The sequence below is a fragment of the Argiope bruennichi genome, chromosome 2 (genome assembly GCF_947563725.1).
Source record: "Argiope bruennichi chromosome 2, qqArgBrue1.1, whole genome shotgun sequence".
In the NCBI taxonomy this organism is placed as follows: domain Eukaryota; kingdom Metazoa; phylum Arthropoda; class Arachnida; order Araneae; family Araneidae; genus Argiope; species Argiope bruennichi.
The window spans coordinates 57,289,579-57,312,440 of NC_079152.1; the positions used below are offsets into that span (position 1 = coordinate 57,289,579).

At 27.6% G+C, this 22,862-nt stretch overlaps 1 protein-coding gene across 2 annotated transcripts in view; it reads right to left on the reverse strand.

Moving 5' to 3' along the window:
* Positions 1–19,710, reverse strand: part of LOC129961857 (beta-1,4-glucuronyltransferase 1-like) — a 125,261-nt gene extending 105,551 nt beyond the window's left edge. For both annotated transcript variants that reach the window (XM_056075455.1, XM_056075454.1), the window contains exon 1: positions 19,572–19,710. The gene's annotated coding sequence lies outside the window, so the exon portion shown is untranslated. The remainder of the gene's footprint in view (positions 1–19,571) is intronic.
* Positions 19,711–22,862: the final 3,152 nt, after the last annotated feature.

The following is a 22,862-nucleotide window of genomic DNA, read 5'->3' on the forward strand; positions in this document are numbered from 1 at the left end:
TGTCAAAATATTATTTAAGAAATAAATTATTGGCTTATATTAGAATAAATCGTCCTCAGAATACAAATAAAAAAAATCCAAGAAAAAAAAATTTTTTTTGAGCTACCGTCATACGATAAAATTGTTTATAAACAGAAATAAAAATTAATTCTCAACTTACCTCTTATTCACAAAATATTTTAAGAGCTCTGTCAAAGAAGATTCTTTACCCATATGTATATAAATTTAGATCTTAACTACATCATAGAATATACTTCGGCTTCAGAACAGGAGGGTTTCAGGTTCGATGCCGGGTTTCACCGAAGAACTATGGTGTAAGCGGGTATGGTGCGCGTTAAATCCATCGGGGCCATACGTCCGCCCACTGGCGTGATGTGGAAGTTTGGAGAGGGGGTGCCAGCTCAGGTGTCGCCCCGGTTTAAAATTACGAGGTCCGCCCAAAAATAGCCCTAGTGTTGCTTTAAAATGGGACGTCAATATAACTAAACTAAACATAGAATATACATTTCCTCTACTGTATTACTGTATATGTTTTTGTTTATTTTTGGTCATTACATACAGCGATTTTTCTAGAGCTTTATTAGTTTCATATCCTTTAACTCGCACAATAAAAATCTGCACTTTCAATCTTATGAAACTTGATAAATTCTTTTAAAGAATTCTACTGCGAAAACTCTTCCGATTTCTATCTGAAACTCATTGCGTTCAAAATATTTAATTAGCACATATCTTATCAGTAACAAATTCAGATCTGAATCTATGAAAATTAGCTATATAAATTGGTTCTAAAGAAATTTCAATCTATTTTTTTTATCAAGAAATATCGACAAGACTGCACAAAGACATATTATTTATTTTACATTATTTACTAAATTTTAAAAAAAAATTTAAGAACAATAAATTAGTAACTTAAATATTTCTTCTCTACGATAATATAGAATACGTTTTCCAAATATATAATTACTGTGAATGATTGTATTGCCCAATTTTTATGACATATATTTACAAGTAATTACAACATTTGTTGAGTACCTTTATTAATGTTTGTTTATTTACGATATTTAAAGATACATTTGTATTACGATACAGCCTAATACAAACCAGATTGTTTAGTTGCTAAATTATTTATTTAATTCATTAATCTTTAATACTTTTGAAACACACCATATTTTCTAACAGAGAGAATGATGTAATATACAAACATTTTTACAATGTATATTGTTATAAGGTAAATATATATGAAATCGGAAGTTCTAAATAGGGAAATTACTATGTATTATGAACAACTTCTCTTTCAATATCTGCACAGGCACAATTTTTGGCCAGTGCTTGAATTAGATTCTTTTTTTAACAAACCATTTTTTAAAAGATATAAACTAAAAGAAAAATTAAGCAATTAAATTACGTTCAATTTTTTTTTATTTATGCTTTGGATATAGAGAAGGAAACTCATAAAAATGCATTCATCAATTTCATCATAAAAGTTAAATAATTCTACATCATTTGATTTAAGAGGAATAGTTTATTACATTCTCAGAAGAACCAAAGTTTGATTTAAACATCTGGCAACACATGCTTGGGGTGGGACATACATAATTCTTTGGACTGGGATCCTTTTTTGGACTTGCTAGACTTGTGACATTCTAAATTGTAAAATGCTTTTGCTTATATTAACTTTTTACAGTGGCACTTCTGTAGCTGGGTGTGTGTATTTAATCCAAGGAAAGATGCTTTCTTGTCTTTTTCTTATTTATTTTCGCACACACACACATATAACAACTCACATGAACGATAACCACACATATATAAGGAAACACACAATATATACATTTAAAAGTAGAAATTGCCGCTAACAAAGAACGAATGAGTAATTCTTTTTGCCGCTAACAAAAGAGCGAGCGGTTCCTGCTTGCACAGTTTCACACCAACTCTCAGATTGAAGTGTTTGCAACAAAAAGCTCTAGTGCGCTTCCCTCACATTCCAAACATACAAATGGTTTAGAGCATATTGTGCCATCTATGTTCAGTATTAATTTTTACTATATGAATAAGTATACAAAGAATAAAAAATACAAATAAAATAAATAAATTTAAACAAAAATTGCAAATAATAAAATCACATAAACAACTTCTTTCAGATTCACTATCATTAAAATCAAAGTCTAAATTTACGTAAAGATATTTCGTATTTAGCGCAACTAAGCAAAAATATTTTAGAATTTTCTCATGGAAGTTCATTGACATACACTGTTATGTACAAAAGAATGTCAAAACTGACATAATGAAAACAAGGAAATGAATACTTGAGGCCATTTTCATGCATAGAACAACACAGATGATTGGTAGATGTAATCAGGAAAGTACATAGAATTATCACCAATCCTATAGTCAATATTTGTACAAGTTTAAACGCTAAGCAGCTTCAACGTGCTGATTCCAAACTTTCAACACATTATTAAAAACTAATTTTTTTTAATTTTTGTTTTGAATTCCTGGTAGTTAAATATTTTCATATAATTGGGTTATTGATATAATTTAGAAATTGAAACATACACAGTTTGCTTACAAAGCTTGTTACGAATTTTTCAGAGGGGGATCTAATCAAAATGTTCACTTCTAAAGGTTATGTCATAATACGATTTAATTAAAACAAAAATTCTTCGTCTCCTTTCCGGTTTTTGAGGGGGGGGGATAAAGTGGTATATTTCAACTCCACCATGTATCTCATTTTCATCGCATTCTTCTAAAAATACATAGCTGATAAAACATTAAAAAAATATTATTAAAATCTTAGGCAAATAAAAAAATCCTTTAATAGATATATAATAAAATAAATTTCGTCTATTTAATCTGTTCAAATTTCGTATTTCTTATAAAAGAGTTTATCAATGTCTGTTGATTGTAAATTCATTCTGTCAATCTTTTCTGAAAAACAATGAAGAAAAACTTTTTTTATGCTATGAACTATTCAAACAACAATTAATTACAAAAATGAAATTGCTTTGATCCTATTAATTTAAAAGATAATTTACTTAATCGGCGAAATTAACTTGATGTACTTAACGTACCCACAGAATCAATAAATACGATATTCTTTTTGCTTATTAGGGAAAAAAATCAAATAATAGTCGCCTTACACGGAAATTTTTGGGGGGTATTAATCAAAAAATAATTTAATAAATTTTACGTTTATCCGGTTAAAGAATAAAGATGACCAGAGAAATATACTGAACACTGGATTACAGCCTTTTTCTTTCGAAAAAACTTTTTGATATACAAAGTAATCAGAAATCATAAATACATTGACTGCGTGATAAAATGTTGGATGTTGGATTTTTCGAAATTTTTTATTATAAGTAAGACTTTACAGAGTGATTGCAGAAGAATGCTCCACATTTGAAAGAATGCTCCGTTAATAAACAAGTTAAAAGGCATTTCTACAAATCATTATTAGAAATACATCACAAAGTTCTTGCATCCAAAAATAAGTTTTCAGATTATTACGTTATATTGTTGATGAAAATTCTTATTCATATGAGGTAATTATTTGATTCTTTCCAACGGATTGACAGCACAGCTGATCCTAACCAAGATCTTCTCTACTAACTTCCCAGAAATTCTGATGAGCACTGATGAGTACTAAGATAATAAGCACTGATGAGTACTAAGATAATAAGTGTAAGACTAAGAAAACTAAATTTGATTCTGATAGTTGCTGCTCTTCTAGAATAACAGCAACTACTCAAATATTAACATTAAACATAGTGTGAATATGAGTTTGGAAACTGAGTAGATATCACTCGTTAATTACATGGCGGTAACATTGAACAATCGTAAATCGATGTTTTTTATAATTTTATAACATTATTTTTTAAGTGATTGATCAAGTAATGCTGCTACTTTTTCATACTATAACCATCCTTTATTTAATACAATGTATTTAAATTTCAAAGAAAAAACTTCCTGCTCGAATATGGTTGCATATGCTTTAAAAAGGAAAATTTTTAAAATTATCTTCTAAGCCCATCAGCTATATTAATGGGTGCATATGGAAAATGGCTTTTCAATTTCCTAAAAATTTCTACAATTGCATAGAAAATAAGAATTATCATGAGGACAATTTCGAATAATGCTTTTCAGCCATTAAAGCAAATTTTCGAGAGAAAATAGAAGAATTCTCCAAATTCTTAACATAAGAATTTTATTCATTAAATCAACCAAAAGCTTTTAATAAACTACCCATAGAACAACGATTGTCAGAATTTATCATCCCTTCAGTTAAATTAACTTTTAAAGAATTGTTAATAAACTATAAATTGAGATGTAGTTGTGACACAGTGCAATGACTTGATTCGGAAAAATGCCATCCTAATGAACCTACTGGGCGTCACCGAAATTCTCGGAAAATTTAGTAATGAACTAAAAAATAAAATTTTGTAGCAACAATTCTTTGAAATCTTTCGGCAAACGAAATTATTTCAACTGTTTTGATGTTCCACCACAAGCCACTTTGCTTGCAATAAAAAAAATTATGTCGGCGAGACATAAGGCGAAGGTCGATTTCTTTTTGTCTAGATAAGTGTTAATATGTTATTCGATAGTCCTCATACGGATATGATAGATACTTTGTAGAGAATCTTGCACCTGCGAACCGCGTGTCTCGAATTCAAACATTTGGCACAATGCCATTGTATTTTCGGCGAACTACGAATAAAAACCTATATTGTGATGTTTCTATCTACAAGCAAGTTTATTTATTCTTATTATTTAAGAAATGGTAGCATCAAAAAACTTCTAACACAGAAATTGCCATTAAAATGAGGCAATTTTTTTCGCTTAATTTGAATCATCTTTCTACCCCAAACAATTAAAGAATTATAGAGCAATGAAAATTTTCATCTCATCCCCAACATCCCTCCCCCTTTAAGCTAGATAATTATTAATCTACCAAGTCGCAAACTCATCTAAGATATTCACTTTTCCTACAACCAAGAGCGACTTGCGACAAAACAGTTGCCTCGAGCTACTAGACTAACAAAGAACAAAGGCAAGTCAATTTTTTAAAAAAATATTAATTTAATTACCAAATAAATAAATTTGTAAATTTTATGATTTATTAAATGTTTGGATGATGTCAACAATCCCTCAAGCATAATTAATCAAGTTCCTATGCATTTCATTACGTTCGCTTGGTTGTTATAGTATTTATAAATACCGTCCATATTCTAAAATAATGTTGCATACATCTTAATCAAAATGATTTCTTATCTAAAGACAATGCTTTATTCTCAAACTTATTTTGAATGATTTTGATCAACATTGTTTAAATTACCATACGAAAAAACATTGTGACCATAAACTTGTTACATTTAAAACTTGACTTAAAAAGGGGGAAAAACTTGAGCTTTTCTTTAATTTTCAACTTTTTTTCTAGTCTACTACAGATTTCAAGGACCTAAATAACGAGCATCTTTACAAATTCCAAAATTTACTGATACAACAAGAAGAAGAAGAAGAATCGGAAACCGAAGAAGCGGAAGATATACTTAAATGGCATCAGAAAAAAGAAGCTCGAAAACTCTATAGGACTAGTGAAAACAGTTATGCGATAAAGAACCATTTCTAACATATGCAATTAAAATAATTGCTTTCAAACTTTAGGCTCAATATATTTGCTTTTTTTTTAATTAAATGCTTCAAAATTTAAAAACAAATATGGAATGAAATGTATAAATGATGTCACCCTAATAATTAAATGATACTCGTGTATTTATACTTTATGTTATAATTTAATGATATATTTTACGTATATTTATATATAATGTTAAAATATAATGATATAATTATATAAATGATACTCGTGTATTTATACTTTATGTTATAATTTAATGATATATTTTACGTATATTTATATATAATGTTATATATATTTCCGCTTTCTTTTCACTCTTAATTTCGATATCTGTGCCTTGGAGATTCAGGAAATTGCGACAACTTTACCAATCTTTATAGAATAGTTTGAATAAACTCTATTTGCAATGGGAAGGTGAATTTAATGTTCTTTTAAAAGCGTGTAACTGCCCAAATCATTTATGTTGAACATAAAGTTCTATATCTCAAAAACAAAGAAGAAAAATCTCATATCGTAAAAAGAAATGGATGTACTTCTGAAGTACAAATACATTTATTAAACTGAATAACGCATAATCATTCGCAATATATCAAAGACAAATTTAAGCGTCATGCGGGTCCGGCAATGCATATTATGAAGCCCTCTTTTACTAATCTACTCAATTTATCCAATTTTAACATATCTTTATTCATCAATTTACTCAATTTTAATATGTCTTTATTGGTTAATTTCGATACTTTTTTAACTTAATCAACACATTAATGTTTTATTTTCGACTAGATCCGGCTTTTGTGACAAAACACCTAACCAGCCAATAATTTATTTCGACAATTATTTGATATAATAAACTGATCAATCACATTTGACAAAGTTTATTTTATCTTAATATTTTATAATTCATAGAACTTGTATATTTTACAAATCTACCTATTTGGCAACTAAGGCAATAACAATGTTTTAATAAACCAGCTGCTGCGGCCCTCATTAGCACAGTAACCTTATGCAGCTGCTTAGTCGGAAATTGGACGCTGTTACTTGTTACAAAGTGCACTGCATCGGATCATAACTTTCTGTATTTAAAAAGAATTGCCTCTCCTTATAGGTAAAATTTCCATTTACACGCATGCTTTACTCATCTTAATCACCGCATAAATCAACATAAGATAAGAATACCGTGAATGGCTGAAAAATGGGAAACGCATCAAGTTCTGTGCAACTGTGCCATAAAAAGGGAATTCAGATACTTGACATGCAAATGTCAGTTTATTCAGCTGTTTCGTTTCTTATACATACACTGTTTGAGCTGATTGATTCTATTATAACAGAATCTAGTTACCAGGAGCTTTGGCAAAAAATCTTTGGAAATGAAATTGAGTTTCTTTTCTCTTTTATGTTTGCGATATCTTCTGAATTGATTCAGAAGATATCGCAATTTGCGACGAATCTGAATTGATTCAGAAGAAAATTAATTAAAATTATTTTATAATTCAATAATTTCTATTGGTACTTTCTGTAATATATGATTGTATCTTCAGCGCATGAAATGGTGAAACATAGAATAACATTTTAAATAAATTCAAATAAATACAGTTTTAAAAATACACTTTTATTTGTATACTATACAGATAATTTTTACCAATTATTTTTTACTTTTTAATTTTAAAACCTTTCGTTTTTTAAGTATAGTATAACAGTGGCATCAAAGATACAGAATCAAATTTCATTTAATTAAAGATTAACTGATAGTTAATGTCTGAAAATATTTAAATAATGTATTGTATTCGAGTACACAAGTATACAAAATTTCATACCAAGAAGAAAACGAAAAATTGATTATAAAATTCCATCCTTACAGAAATTAAATAAGGAAATAAAAATATTAATAAAATTGCGTTTGAAAAAGCTAAATGCACAAAAATACTTGCAGCGAAGATATCCTCGTCAGAAAATTATGAGTATACCATTTAATTCGTGTCTTCAAGCAGTTTGTTAATTAGCAAACGATTGCACGATTTTGGATTGATTGATTACAACGGTAATATTTTTAAAGTTTAACGAAATTAAAAATCGATGCAAATCTCATAAATGTAAGAATATAATGAAAGTGAAACATCTATAATAAACACTATCAGCTAGAAAACATTTTCTTTCCGTTGCATTTGTATTCATTTGTAAATAATTTTTTATTAATAAGAACGAGACGTAGACTGTTTTAGAATGTGCAAAATATGATTTACCAGAAATTATTTCACATACACATAGGAGAACGAAAACAAATGTCAAGCCAGAAAATTATACTTACCAGAAAATAATAATAAAGATTTGTTTTCATTATTGGCGTAAAATTAAGTTTCCTATTTAAATTCCTATATCTATACTTACTGATTTCGAGTACAGTTTTCTTATAAACCATGTAAAAATGCAAATTGTTTAAAGCCAAAAAGTATTTTCAATTTTACAGTTCAAAAATATTGTGAAAAAACAAAATAATTGTTATTTTTCAAATAAATTCTGTAATATAAATAATATTAAATTTTAGCTTTTTAACATTAGAAAAGCTAACAACATAATATGATGCAAAAATATTTTAACATACTCGAAACCAACAGAAATCATTACGATTCAAAGGAACGTCTCAAATTCATATTTCATTTTAAGCTGATTCGTTCGAAATTTTCAATAGTTCTATTTTAAGATAGATTTTAGATCAAAAGTATAACTCCCACGGTTGGAATAATCATTTTAAAGTAATCTAGGCTAAGTATTGCTTACATTTATGTTTCAAAAACATCTCATCTTAATGAAAGAATATGGATTTAAATCTAGTTAATCTTATTTTTTAAATTGAAGCTCTAATTTGCTGCATTAATAAAAGTTAAACAAAATTCTTTTCTTGAAAGCTAATATTATATTTAAAAATTCTTTCATTTCAAAATTGAATAAAACTATCTTAAAAATAAATGTCATAGAATTGAATGTTGTCGTTTGAATTTGACAGCAGCATGCGAGGGGAAATATCATCCAAAACATTTTCGTTTTCTGAGACCATATTTGCTTAAAAAAATGTAGAGAAAATTCGAAAATATTTTGTCATTTCTGAAAAGTATCGAAATCCAGCTTTCATCCCAATCCTATATTATTGGATCTGAACCACAGTAAAAGAATGAAAACGGACGAATCATATTATACAAAGTTGTAACATTATTTGTGTTCTTCTAAAATATTATGTACAACGAATTTCAGAAATTACATTAGTGGGTTTGAATTACAGTAAAAAATGAAAATGGACGAATTGCACTATGGAAAATTTTTACATTTTTCTTTTAGTACATTAAATTCTCTTAAAATATTATATACAATGAATTTCAGAAATTAAAATATTTCTTGAATCATAATTTTTAAAAGTTGCTGGTTTGGACCGTATAGGTAAAGACAAAAAATATTTTAAAACACATGCTAAATAAAATGCAAAATTAATTAGTTAATTTGCATCAAAATTAAATTTGATAAGATGAATTCACACTAACTTACATTCATATTAAGTTTAGACGATTCTTATTAAGACTAAAATATGACAGAAGATAAATTCAGAAAAAAGTGCAACTAAAGAAATTTACAGGCATAACAGTTATATTTTGTTTCCCTTTTTTTACTAAATAAAAATGTTTTTTACTAAGAATAAATGTGAAGCTTTGATGCAAATATGCAGGTATAATAAAAAAAAATTATTTTCAAAATACATAAAAGCAAAATCAAAACTTCTAAGGATAAGTTAGAGCTATTTCAAAACAGATTTTTTTATCATTTTAATTTATTCATTTCATTTATCAGCTATTTTAAATTGTTGTGTCATAAAAAAATAGCAAAAAAAAAAACGAATTTATTAATTAGAATCTCTGCAAAGACATCAAAAATAAAATGGTATGTTTATAAATCTCCAATTATCGTCATCGATATGATGCAGTTATTTGCTTGTTGCTTTCGATTAATATTAGCCAGTGAAGGTCAAACAAAAATGTTTTTAAGATAAGATCACGAAAGTAAATATCATGTCCTAATAAGAAAAAGGGAAGGCAATATGTTTTTCCAAAAAGAAAACGAAAACTTAAGCAGATTTAGATACTTTATAAGATTTTCAAAACTGCAGTTTGATAAAAAAAATTTTGTTAGGCTAAGCATCTTACCCTTTTTCCTCATGAGCTTTTTTTTTTTTAGAAAATTTTTCAAGTCGACAATTAAATTAGGAAAATGTTTGGTGTTCTCAATGTTGGGAAAATATTTTTGAATGAAGCACTTATTGATGGTAAATGAGAATAAATTCAATTCGAACTGTTAATAAAATCTATGCAGTTAACAAATGTTATTAAAATCTTTCAAATCAAATCATTCTTATTATAATTTTTGTTCTAATTTTTATAATCCGAAAAAAAACATTGTGAAAATCTTCCTGCTTGCCTGTATGCCTGCGATAAAATATGCAAAAAATGTTTTTTGCACTTAAATCCTTTTATTTTAAATGAAATTGCATCATTTTTTAAAATCAAAATACGGCAAAAAATTTTGAAATTCAAATAACGAATTATAGTAAAATTTTAAATAGTAAAATAAATATAATTTATAACTATTTTTCTCTTAAATACAAGAAAATTTTTTCATTTAAAATTACAAAATTTGAGTTTTTTCACACATAACTGCAAGAAAAATGCTTTTCAATCATTTTAATGAATAACATTTCTAAATTTCAAAGGTTACAATACAAAACATCAAGTCGTTTGAAAAATCCTCCATGCTGTTCAATTATTTCAATCAAAAAACTTTCAGCCTTTACTTTAAATGTTGTTTTCGAAGAATGATGGCAATTTTTTTAAAAAAATTGAATTTTAATCTCCTTTATTCTCAATAAGTTTTAATAACTTCAATGACAAATTATACCGCTAAGTTCTTATTAAAAAACCTAGCACTAACATTAATTTTATGAAAGCGTTAGTCACGTGAGATGTAAGTAACGGAAGGTTAACCGTCCGTTACTTGGTAGGTTCGAAAATCAGTGTGACAAATTTAGAAACAGCGCCTGCCAACCAAGAGACAATGTTAAAAATAGTAAAAGGCCAATAATAGTTAGCTCGATACATGATAATAATTAATGTTTTACAGTCAAACAGTGAATGTTTTTTTTTATTATTATTATTCCAATCCAAATAGAGATTATGAGTAAAGGCTGCAGGATAAAACAAAGTAAAAAAAAAGATTAGTATAAAAATGTTCGCATTTTATTTTCTTATATACAAAATATACAGAGGAAATATTGTAATAATTTTTTAAAAAATTGAATTCGAGGTTTTGGCAAATCTCCACGCTTCAAACCTTTCCGAGGTATTAAAAACACATTTTGGAAACTATGTCTACCTGTTTGTGAACGCGATAACTCAAAAACACTACGAGCTAGACGTATGAAATTTCGTAAATAGTCTGTACACCTCATTTGCAGATTTTTATCAAATTTTGAATGAAACCCATTCTTGAGAATTCTGTTGATCCAAATACAAGGCAACATGATAACTATAAATTGAAAACAGCAACACAAATAAAATTTAGTACATAGATTTAGCATATAAATAATAGCTCCATATGAAATTTTGCTCTAAATTTGTAAAATGTCTACTTACACATGAAGTAAACGCGATAACTCAAAAATTCAATAACTTCAAAAAATGAAAAATGCATTGCATGTGATTACAATTGGAGTTTGGTGTCAAATTTCGATTTCAATCGATCTGAAAAGGGCATTGTAGCACCAGAACTGTAATGCATCACCGGATGGGGTGACAGATCTCTGCCTTAAGCGAACATTCTGGCAACTCTGACACAGGAAACAGAGTATATACGGAGTTTTTCTTCAGTCTGTGTGTGGTTCCCTTGCTTGCATGTGAGGAACCCATGTTTACTTTAAAAAATGTAATTTTTATAAAATTAGTTAATTAAAATTCCTTTTAAATTTTTACTTGACTAATACCTATAGCATCCAAAATAAATGTTTGGTTTTCTGGTATTTGTGTAATAATCGTATCCCAGCAATAAATCACCAAAGATAGCAAGAAAATATAAAGGGGTAAATATATCAATTATTTTTGTTCTTACTAATCACAAAACTTATTTTAAAATTTCTCTTAAGATTAAATTGCTTTAAGATTTAGAACTACTTTTAAGATTGCTTCCTACGCGTCATTCGTAAAGTTGATATTTCAATTTATTTCTTATAAAAATATTAATCTCTTCTAAAAGACTAAAAGATGATTCTGGAAAATTATATCCTATACATTTCTATGAAGGAAATTGAAAATGAGCTGCAATTTTTTTACATGTAAATAATAAGGATGAGATTTTTTCCTATTATTGCTTAGATTTATGTACAATCTACTAATTTCAACAAATAAGGAACTACCTAGCAACATTAGTTTGTGATAACAAATACATGTACACAATTGAATTGAAGAAACTTGAATAAACATGTATTAAAGTAAATTTCAAAGAGAGATGTAATGACAAATCCTTTTTTAAAAAAATATTTGTGCAAAATTATCAATTTTTTTCTTCTCAAGAATTTTTTTAAGTAATTTTTTTAATTTTTTAAAAATTTACAGACTACAAATTTCCCATCTCATTTCATAACAAAAACATATGCTGAGACAATATTTGACATTTGCTTGAAATAAGAGTTCTAATAATAGGCCTGATTAACGATTGTTTAGAAAGTTCAGAGAATATCTGAATCTAATAACTTTAAAGGAATTGAAATCAAAAATAAAATTATGGCCGAAATATAAATTAAACCAATATATTAAAAAAAATTAAAACAATATTAGTTACCTAATTTCACTATTAATACAGGTAGATTTTTTGCAGAATACGTCTCCATAACAATCAGATGTTGATGCAGATTACCGTTGTTTTAAGCGTATGTTTGTTTTCCAAACACTTAACAATCGAATTTTAGATTAATTATAGTTTAAACAACAAACGGGAAAAGAATAGAAACAAAAAAAAAACTTTACAAAACTTGACGATAATGTTACGAACGTTGTCAAGCAGAGAAATAACATTACTGAAATCGATATTTAATTACTTAAGACTACATTTTCCACTAACAACTAAATGCTTTTCGACGACTTTCTTCAACAACAAACTCAGTATTTTACAAGCGAGTTTTTTGTTGTTGTTTTTTTGTTTACTTTTGACACGCAATGAAATACATTCAAGTGACGCCACAATCACATTACTTCATAAGCTCCAAATATATAACTAAATATTGCACGTATGAAATTGCGTACGAGCAATTACTTTATATTTTATCTTTCTTGCATACGAAATATATAAAGATAAAGAATTGTAATCTTCAAAAGTTCGATCTTGAAAAGTTGATAAATTTTCACGTTCTTCTCTTAATTCAAAAAGCTCATTTTTGGAATTATGTCTGCTTACTAACTCAAAACCGTTTTGAGCTAGGAGAAAAAAAATGATATACGCTCTTTACACGAAATTTGGAGATTTCTGTCAAATTTTGAGCGAACTCTATTCGCACGAGGCTTATCTATTTGAGCGCACGTGAACAAAATAACTATAAAATGTTAAGACCTCCACAGATAAAATTTGGTACACAGTTTTATCATTTAAAGTGTAAATATGTGTGAATTTTTGAGCCAAATATGTCAACAAGTTGACTGTCTTTCGCTTTGTATTTCTTACGCATATAAATGCAATAATTCAATAACGTAATGACTTGGATAAATGAAATTTAATATGCGATTTTGTTATTAGAATTATAGTTCTGAGTCAAAGTTCGGTTTCAATTGGTTGTTGTTTTTTTCACTGTACTATGTAGCTCAAGATTATACACGGTATACTTTGAAAATAAAAATATTAGCACTCATTGAGTACTGTCTTGTCTATAGTTTGCCAACATTTGTTTTACCCGGAAAGGGGGGGGAGGAAATAGTTATTATAGTATGAGAGAAAGTTCCGAAGAGACCACGCCAGCTTTCGGCTATTTTGGAGTAGAAAAAGAAATGTTGAAACATATGGAAACAAATATAATCTTTCAGCAGTGAACCTTGAAAAATTAAATATTAACTAAAATATAGAAAAAAATGAACATTCCTTCCATATTTTTAGCCTCCCCTTTCGTGTTTTTGCATTTTGTGCAATAGAAAATAAAGAATCAGCTTTATAGTGTTTAAATGCCATGAAACAAAAACCTTCAGAATGGAATATTGAGACTGGTTTATCTTTTAAAGATATAACATTTCTATAACTCGATTTATTCATTCTTTATTACATAAAAACAACTTTCTTTACATAAAAATTATGCAAAGAAAGTATAATAAAAATAGTGCGATTAAAATTATTATATATGAGAGATATCTAAATTTATTTTTGAGTCAGGTATCGTGTTGTTGGAATGCCATGTTGTAATAAAACTGTCATAGTTTTTGTAGAGCTTTATATGGAGCACAGGGATTTTGGTTTATGGGTTTCTTATTACACCACAGAGCTCTTGATTCTTATAAATACTTAACTATTTCCTGTCAATGTAAGAAATATCCTTTTCCTTTGTAATTTTCTACTCTGATTTTCTTAGGAGCTGCAGCTAGGTGAAAGAAGGTAGAAAAGAATGTGATGAAAGCTTACCAATAAAGTATCATAAGTTTCGGTTAAAAAGCAATTGAATTTAGGGCGGGAGAGAAATCCCTTTTCAGGCCTTAACTTCTGTTTCTGCGGTTGAAAATTCTTCGGATGAGAAAATATATTGTTATGAAGAGACAGCTCATCTTGTTTGTACTATCTTCAATTGAAAAAACATTCTGGGGAGAGACGATTTTTTTTCTTTCCAGCACCATTTCAATCCCTTTTGTTGGATTACCGTCTACAAACTCTGCCGAGATTTTCATTGTTCACCTATTTCTTGCCTACTTTTAAAACGATTGTTAGTAATACTAATCGTGGCTGGTATGAAAAAAATTATTAAATTATTATTTAATTATGAATATTTAAATAACAATCAATAATAACCGATTAATCGCATTGACCATAAAACAAACACACATATATATATTCAAAATTTTGAAAGAATTACAATATATAAATGTAATGATATTTTAAAATCTAATTTAAATCAATTATTTTCCTAATTTTTATCTTAATTTAGCTCATATTAATTTCATTCTAAAATCGTCTCTTATTGCCTGATCTTATTCCACTTTTTTATTTAATTGATTTTACATGCGTTCTATAAAATTACTCACTTCAGCATTTTCACATGCTCCGAGTGAAGGAATAAAAATCCGTAATGTTTACAAATTTCTTTTAAGGATACCTAAATTTCCCTTTACTAAGTCTACACGTGTCAAAGACATCCCTAACAAAATCTCATTGTAAAATCACTGAGGGGAAAATTTTGGTCTCTTTTGCTATTCTGCTCTTGTATCGTTCTGTAAACGACATCAGTTTCATCATCGCTTCTTGTACGTAAATTATGCCTCTCGTGGTAAAATAAATCAAAGTTTTAAAATTTCAAAAATTTCTTCTATTCGGCCACGAAACTGTTAAAATATGTTTACATAAGTATATAAAATTAAGATATTAGAGACCATGATCGATAAAGATCTATAGAAATTTTCTCGAAGTCGTGCCATGAGAAACCATTGCAACAATATCATTTCTATAAGAAATTTACCTAACAGAAGTATGAAATAATTGCCTGATATCACTTTTAAATGCATGATAAATTCATTAAAAATCTAAACACTAAAAAATTTTTTTTAAAAAAAAAGAACCTGCGTTTACTTTTTTTAAACAATATAGCGTAACCTAAGCAGCTTTTGCAACAATTGTTACCTAAAGTTGAATCATCTTTCAAATGAAAACATTTCATCATTCATTTTCACATCTCTCCTTAAGTGCCAGCAATCTTGTTATGTTCCTCACACCGCATAAATGACTGAAGTTTATAATAGAAGCCAGAATGATATATTATGACTAAACTCTGTCTAATGGCATCATTCGACCTTTGAGGGTTAAATACCTGTCCTTGCACTGCTCGCATGTTTCTTGCCTGAGGTCATTCGTTTTAGCATTTTAAATCATCTGTCAACTGAGTCAAAACATGATGCAACGAAGTATAGGAAAAATGACTTGTAAAAGAGCTCATTTAAAACAGAAAATGATAGTTGTGCTAAATGTCAAATATATTCCAATGACAAATGATTCTTGGTGTCCGAAAGATAAAGCATTTCTCAAGACTAATTAACAAAAGCTAATTTTTAGATAATTAGTCAGCGCTTATTTATTAAATACTGGCAGGAAACTCAGTTAATTTTAGAGTACACAAGGAATATTAAGTAATTTCGTTTTAAAGCAGAGATCATTTTATCATCACGTCATAATGATAAAATATATTTGTTTCTCTTACATAAATGACGTCAAAGCAACATTCCATTTCAAAGAATTCATACATTCTGCTACTCTATTAGTTGCTAATAAAATATTTTAAAATAAAACTTTGCAAAATAATACCAAATTTGATTTTAAAAAATTATTTTTACTCTTTTTTCCCCTTTTAAAAAATTTCATAGCAGAAAAAAAATTCCGAAAAAGAGCAGTTGGTTGCAATTTCTTTTCGTTTCATAATTATTTATTTATAAGGTATTTTTGGAAATATTTGTACTTGGTTATTATTGTCATGTTAATCTGTATAAAATCGGATTAAAAATAAGGGACAATAATTTGTTACAATAAAATCTATCAATCTTGGCATAAAGATTTTATTTCAATATTTTATATATTGTTATCATTCAAATGCAAAAGTTTTAGCAAAATAAGATATTTTTGAAATAATGATTCAAAATTAAGTTCAAAACATCAAGCGTAAGTCTGATAATAAAAGAATTACTAACTTCCCGAAGTTGTAATTTAGCTTCAATGCAGATAATATAAGGAATATATAAAATTTTTATAACATAGCAAGTAATAAAAATCTGAAAAAGAAACCCTATTTAATGTCGGCAGATAAGATTATAAAATTACCCTTTAAATTATTTAAAATAATTCAGCGCTTAAAACATTTAAACTGTCAAAATGTATCGAAGTAAAAAAAAAATTCAAATTGTCTGCAACCACTTGAAATGCTTCAATTGAAAACAAAACATTGATCTGCCAGCCCCTGCCATTCAGAGAAAGAAAAACTGCAACTGTTTTGCTAAAAACCGACGAAGTAAAACCACATCAACCAAAAAAAAGGGGGGTGAGGGGGAAACAATCATCAACATAAAATTTGTCGAAGATAAAATCAATTGAAAAGAATTTTAAATCTGCTTTGGTGAGCATTTGTTGAAATATGCAGATATATTTTTCATAGTAAACATTTTATTCAATATACAAAAGAATCATTTTTTTTTTTTGTTCTCTTTTATACTTATCTGAAGTTTTATATCTTTTTATATATCTTTCAAAGGTTTTCTTTCTTTTAATTTATTAAATAAATAGCTTTTTCCTCTTAATTTATTAAATAAAGAATTTTATGAATATAAATTTAGTAGATGTTGTCCACGCTGGATGAAGAGAAAAATAAATCTGTTTAAAGTTTCTAAAATTCATTCTCTACAAGAAAATTTTTATTCGCCATTATATTCACTAAAAAAATTAATGTTGCCTTTTTTTTTTTTTTTTTTGCTTAAAAACAAAATAGTCGGATGTTAATGAATGAATTTTGTTTAATCTCACTTCATTAACAATTTATAAATGTAAATTGCTCATGAATACTAATAGACAGTGGCGGATTCAAGTATTTTTAGGTCCAATGTAGTGCAGATTATGAGGCCTCGCCAGGAAATAATTCAATTTACTTCATATTTTAATACATTTTTAATGTTTTAGAGATTTATTTTTGGTTGATATATTTTTCTTATTATCATTGTGAATATATATTCGTATTAATGTTGCGGTGAATTGCATATAAGCCAGTAACAGCGCTTCTACCCGGACAGCTGTTTTGGTAAAATCGGATCATTACTGGACTGCTAACCAAAAGGTCCCCTTCAATGTATTTGTTGTGATTCTAAACTGAATGGTATCCACATCTGCACATAATATTATTGAAAGAGACTCGTTGTTTATAAATATTTTATAATAACTAATTAAATGTAATGAAATTATAATAACCTGGTCAATTATACTTGATAAAATGTCCCTTTTCAGTCAGGTAACTTGAAAGAAAATCTGCTTACTTAGAAATCCACAATGCTAATAGAAATTTCGAAAATGTTTTATCTAAATTCCATTAAAGTTTATTGATAATTTTATTCTACAATTTATCGCAATGCTATAATAAATTACAGCATTTTTGTCATATTGCATGACTCCTAATAGGCGTATTATATTAACTCATTTGTTATAATTATAGCAGTACATAATTATGTAAACTGTAAGACAAATATAAACAACATATTATTGGAAACAAAAAAACACAGAGTTTCTTACTCCTTATTATGTCTTTAATTTTAATTAAAGATAACAAGCATTTTAATTATTTTTTATAAATAAAAATAGAACTAAAAATTGTCAATGGAATTAATTAAACTGACAAATGCTTTCAGTTGAACTTAATTTTAACTTTAAATTTTTTTTTCTTTTTTTCAGTTTTGTGAGAATGCCGCGCTGGTATTTTTTATGAATTTTTCACTTTTAAATTAATGTCACTATACAAAATTTAATGACGATACAAAAACAGAATTAAAATGTATACATTTTCAAAGATCAAGATTTATCTAAAGTATGTCCAGTGCCCACATATATTTTTAAAAAGGCACATTAATTTTAAGTAGGCTTTTCGTTACGATATGTTCTTCATTTTGATCGTTTCATTCAACTATCCAAATAAAAAAACTTCCTTTATGCGGTTAAAATAAATCTGAATTTTTTTTAAAAAAATTATCTAATATCGATTTAAAATTCGTTTTAAGTTTTAAGAATGAAAAGAATATATGAATTGGCTAAAGACAAAAATCCAATAATTCCACTGATAATAATCTATAAATACTTAAAAGATTTAACATTTCACAGAAAAAAAACTGTAATGCACTGTTTAGTGATAAGGAGTCATTTGATTGTATAAAATCTTTAACGTTTTTCTCAAAATAAAACCAATATTAAGTAAGGCATTTTCATTTTTTTGACAAATGTATTTGAAATTGTTGATGAATTTAATTTTTTAAATATTCATTCAAGTTTTAAAGAATTTATTTTGTCCAAAAGAATCCATGTTTGTTTAAAGAATGTCCCACTGTATCCATCCCACTTTGTCCATGTCCATGTTTGTTTAAAGAATTGTCCCACTGTATTTTTTAACCTTAAAACAAAACAAAAAATTGAAGTTATCAAATATTTTAGAAAGTATAGATCATCGTTTAATAATATGAAACATATTATTGCTGCAAATGAAATTAACTCATTAAATTATATTAACCATTATTAAAGCTTTTAAGAAAATACTTTCAAAGAAAAAAAAAATGCATTCAAGTCAAGGCGCAATCTTGAGCTTCTCTGTTTGACAACAACCTTCCTACATTTGTCAATCCATTTTTGCATGCAACCACAACTTCGAACGAAACATTTTTTTTAGAGAAGAAAATCGATGGCTTCCATCAATCCGAGTTAAAAATAGAATTGGCCAATTCATCCCATTCAATTAATATTTCCCGCTCGAATTCTCTAATGTTCGATATGCAACGAACTTGTCGTTTGGCCTTTCGAATCGAGCCCACCGAGTAAACAGATCCCCGGATCCGTGGAAAGACGGTAGCGTTTGTGATGGAAGCGCGGACGCATGCACAGTCGGAATAAAGTAGCAGATTGAGGAGAAAACAGAGGTGAAAAATCATACTCATACCGTTTCAGCTGAGGCCACTAGGAAGCTGGTATATCCCACTGCAGATGATGAGTTCGTTCTGTGCGCTCCACCCCCGACGTGTTTCCCTTTCGTTATACCGCATCCAGTTTCATTGCTCGCTGCATCTCCATTGCTTTGCTGTCGGGTTGCCGTGCTTGGCGAATTCATCTCGCTATTGGCGAATTCATCTCGCTATTGGCGAATTTCAGTTTGCTTAAATATCGATTTAGTGGAGGCATTAACTGTTGTTCGTAGGATTGCAAAAACTGGCTTCAAATCTGTTTATCAAAATCTTCAATGTTATTAAATAAAAATAACGAAAAAAAATCGTTTGAATAGATAGTCCTTTTAAAAAATGAGTCGCAATCTCAAATGGGATCGCGACAATTTTGATAGAAGCAACTTTTACCAGATTTTCCAACGTCGATATCAGATATTTTAATTTGAAAATGTCCTTCAAAACATTCCTAATAAATATAGTTTATTATCTTCATTTTTGTTTATTTCTTATCAATGTTACGCTTGACAATTTTATTTCTTACGTGGATGTATTACTTGACTGCTGTCTGAAAACTGGAATCACTGGGTGTGTGTGTGTTTTTTCCCCTCTATAACTTTTACCAGCACGGCTTTTTTTTTTTTTTAAATCGCCTGAAATTTTAAATTACCTCTAGATATGACAGTATTTCTTTTGCGTAGATAATATTTTATATTTTATTCATAAAGCCATGTTATACATTTTCATGAAAATGCCCTAGGCAATTACCTTTAGATTCATTATTTTTAGAAAAATAAATATTCATTAAATTCTATATTCGTTGTTTAACTTTGAATCCTCCTTTGGCCTAAAATTAAATCCATGTGTGTGTCTATTTCACCTGTAAATTAGTCGGTTTCACTCTTTCAAATAAACAATAAAAAAAAACTATTTTTCATCGTAAATTAAGATGGATAAATAATATTTTTTATAATAGTGAAAGGATTCAATAACACAGAAATTTTAAGAGTAGATTAATATCACTCATTTATATTTTAAATAGAAAGAACAGTATTTTAAAAATTGTAGAATTTTAAGTGCAGAATTTTAAAAATAATTGATTTTAATTTTAATTAAATTTTAATGTTTAGATATAACAGAATTTTAAATAACTTTTAATGAATTTCAAGAACTATTTTTTGAGACAAAAGTGATTTAACTTTCAAATCTCTTTCATGGAAATTCAAAATAATTTAAAAAATCAAATCAATAAAAATTTAAATATAATTTTAATTTAAGTATAGAAATACACAATGAATTCGAATATTACTGAAGACAAAAAATTTAACCTCTTTGGTGAGAAAACTTTCATTGGAAAAAAGTATTTGATTTTCAATATTGATTTTCAATATTTGATTTTCAATATTGGCTATTGAAAATTCCAATCTTAGTAATTTTTTTTTAATAAATGATTGCGTTTTCTTTTAAGTACTTCGAACTAAATGTATGATGAGGGTAATCAACTTTCAACTATAAATGTTAAAGAAAAAAAGTACTTAAGAAAAAGAGCGGAAACTGTTGAAAATGAATTTTGTGTTCTAGCCATGTGAAGGCAATGGATCGGTGGACAACTGTCTAACTATTAAATGCTACTTTATAATCATAAAAATTATAAATATGAATACAGTAATGAATATAACATTAGAAATGCATTCTAAACAGATTACTGATTTGCTTTATTTTTAAATAAAAACGATATCAAAGAAACTCAGAAATAAACAAAGGGTAAAAACGATAAAGGGTAAGAGTTTAAAATTAATAAATGGGGAAGAAAAATCCAAAACTTATTGGAAATCAGAAATAAAAACTCTACAATCCACTAAAACATATTTTTTACATTTTTAAAGAATTGTTTCAGAAATTTAAAAAGTTAAAATTTCTGATTCACAGAATGTTAGCTTTTTAAAAATCAGAATTGAAATAACTATCTCGATATTATGCAAAATCTCTTCTTTTCACTTAAAAAAAAGGTAAAGCAGCCATTTTTTAATGCTGAAAAAAATAACAGGATTCATGAATATCACATGCTGACCATGGAAAAGACATCTTTGAAAAATCAGTTAAATCAAGATGTCATTTTTTCGCTTTCTATTTCCGAGAGAGAGGAGATCCTCTTAAAAATACGACACAATATTTTTCAAAATGACGATTCTTTTTCAGATTCTTTTCTCGTAAGCTGAAAAAACAATGCGCATGCTTTTAACTTTAATGCCAATCACATACATTTCATTTTGCATTAACTTTTGTAATCTATTATCGTGTTCATTTTGAATAAAATTATTAAATTCATGTTCATGCACGAAATAAATTTTTAGTTCAATTTACCATTAACCATTATTACCATTTAAAAATTATTGTTTAATTTTCGAATTGATATTTTGAAGCTCCTTTAGATCTAGTCAATATTAAATAATTATTTGTTAACAAAAACATAAATGAAAATTACTAAACTGAAATTTTGCATACTTATATCTCATGCTTGTCTGTTTTTTGTTGTTGTTGTTGTTTGTTTAAAGTACTGTTTTAAAGGTATTTACAACTATTTTAACTTAATTTCAGATTTTGTTTCAAAGATTGGCATATTCGTTAATCTGTATACAGTATAATTATTTAAATTCAAAAAGCACTCCAAAGCATTAAATTCTCAAAACCAATAAAAGGCCATTCAGATCACAAATTTTTAATTAAAATGACAAGAGGAGGGAGGGCATTCCTAGAAAGAATTCAACAATTGAAAAAATTTGAAAATCCCAAGTTTCAATTTCCCTGATCTTATCAAAGTAAACATTTGTAATAATAATTGTGTAAGAGGAGGTAAAGGGAGGTTGGATGTAAGTATAAAATATAAAATTTCAATGCATAAGTGAGTTAAGCTGTAAATATTTTACAAATTTTATAATCTTGCTGCAATATATATTTGCGGTTCTTTATACTTATCCTGCAAAATTTTGTAATGAAATACACGCATTCGGTATAGGATAATAGACAGTTTTTAAATAATATTTTCTCCCAATTTAAGCAATAAAAATGCTAACTCTTGGAAGAATTTTTCTAAGCACAAATATAAAAGTAAGATTTCTGAAAAAAATAAAACGCAGAGAAGCAATTCAAACGAAGAAGGAAACATAAATAAAAGAAAGAAACCTAGAAACGACCGGTCGGCATCTGTGATCATTGTATTGAATGACCTATGTTTTTTATAGTGTTGTGGAGTTGTCAAAAACATGTCTTCTTCTAGTATATACAACAATCTG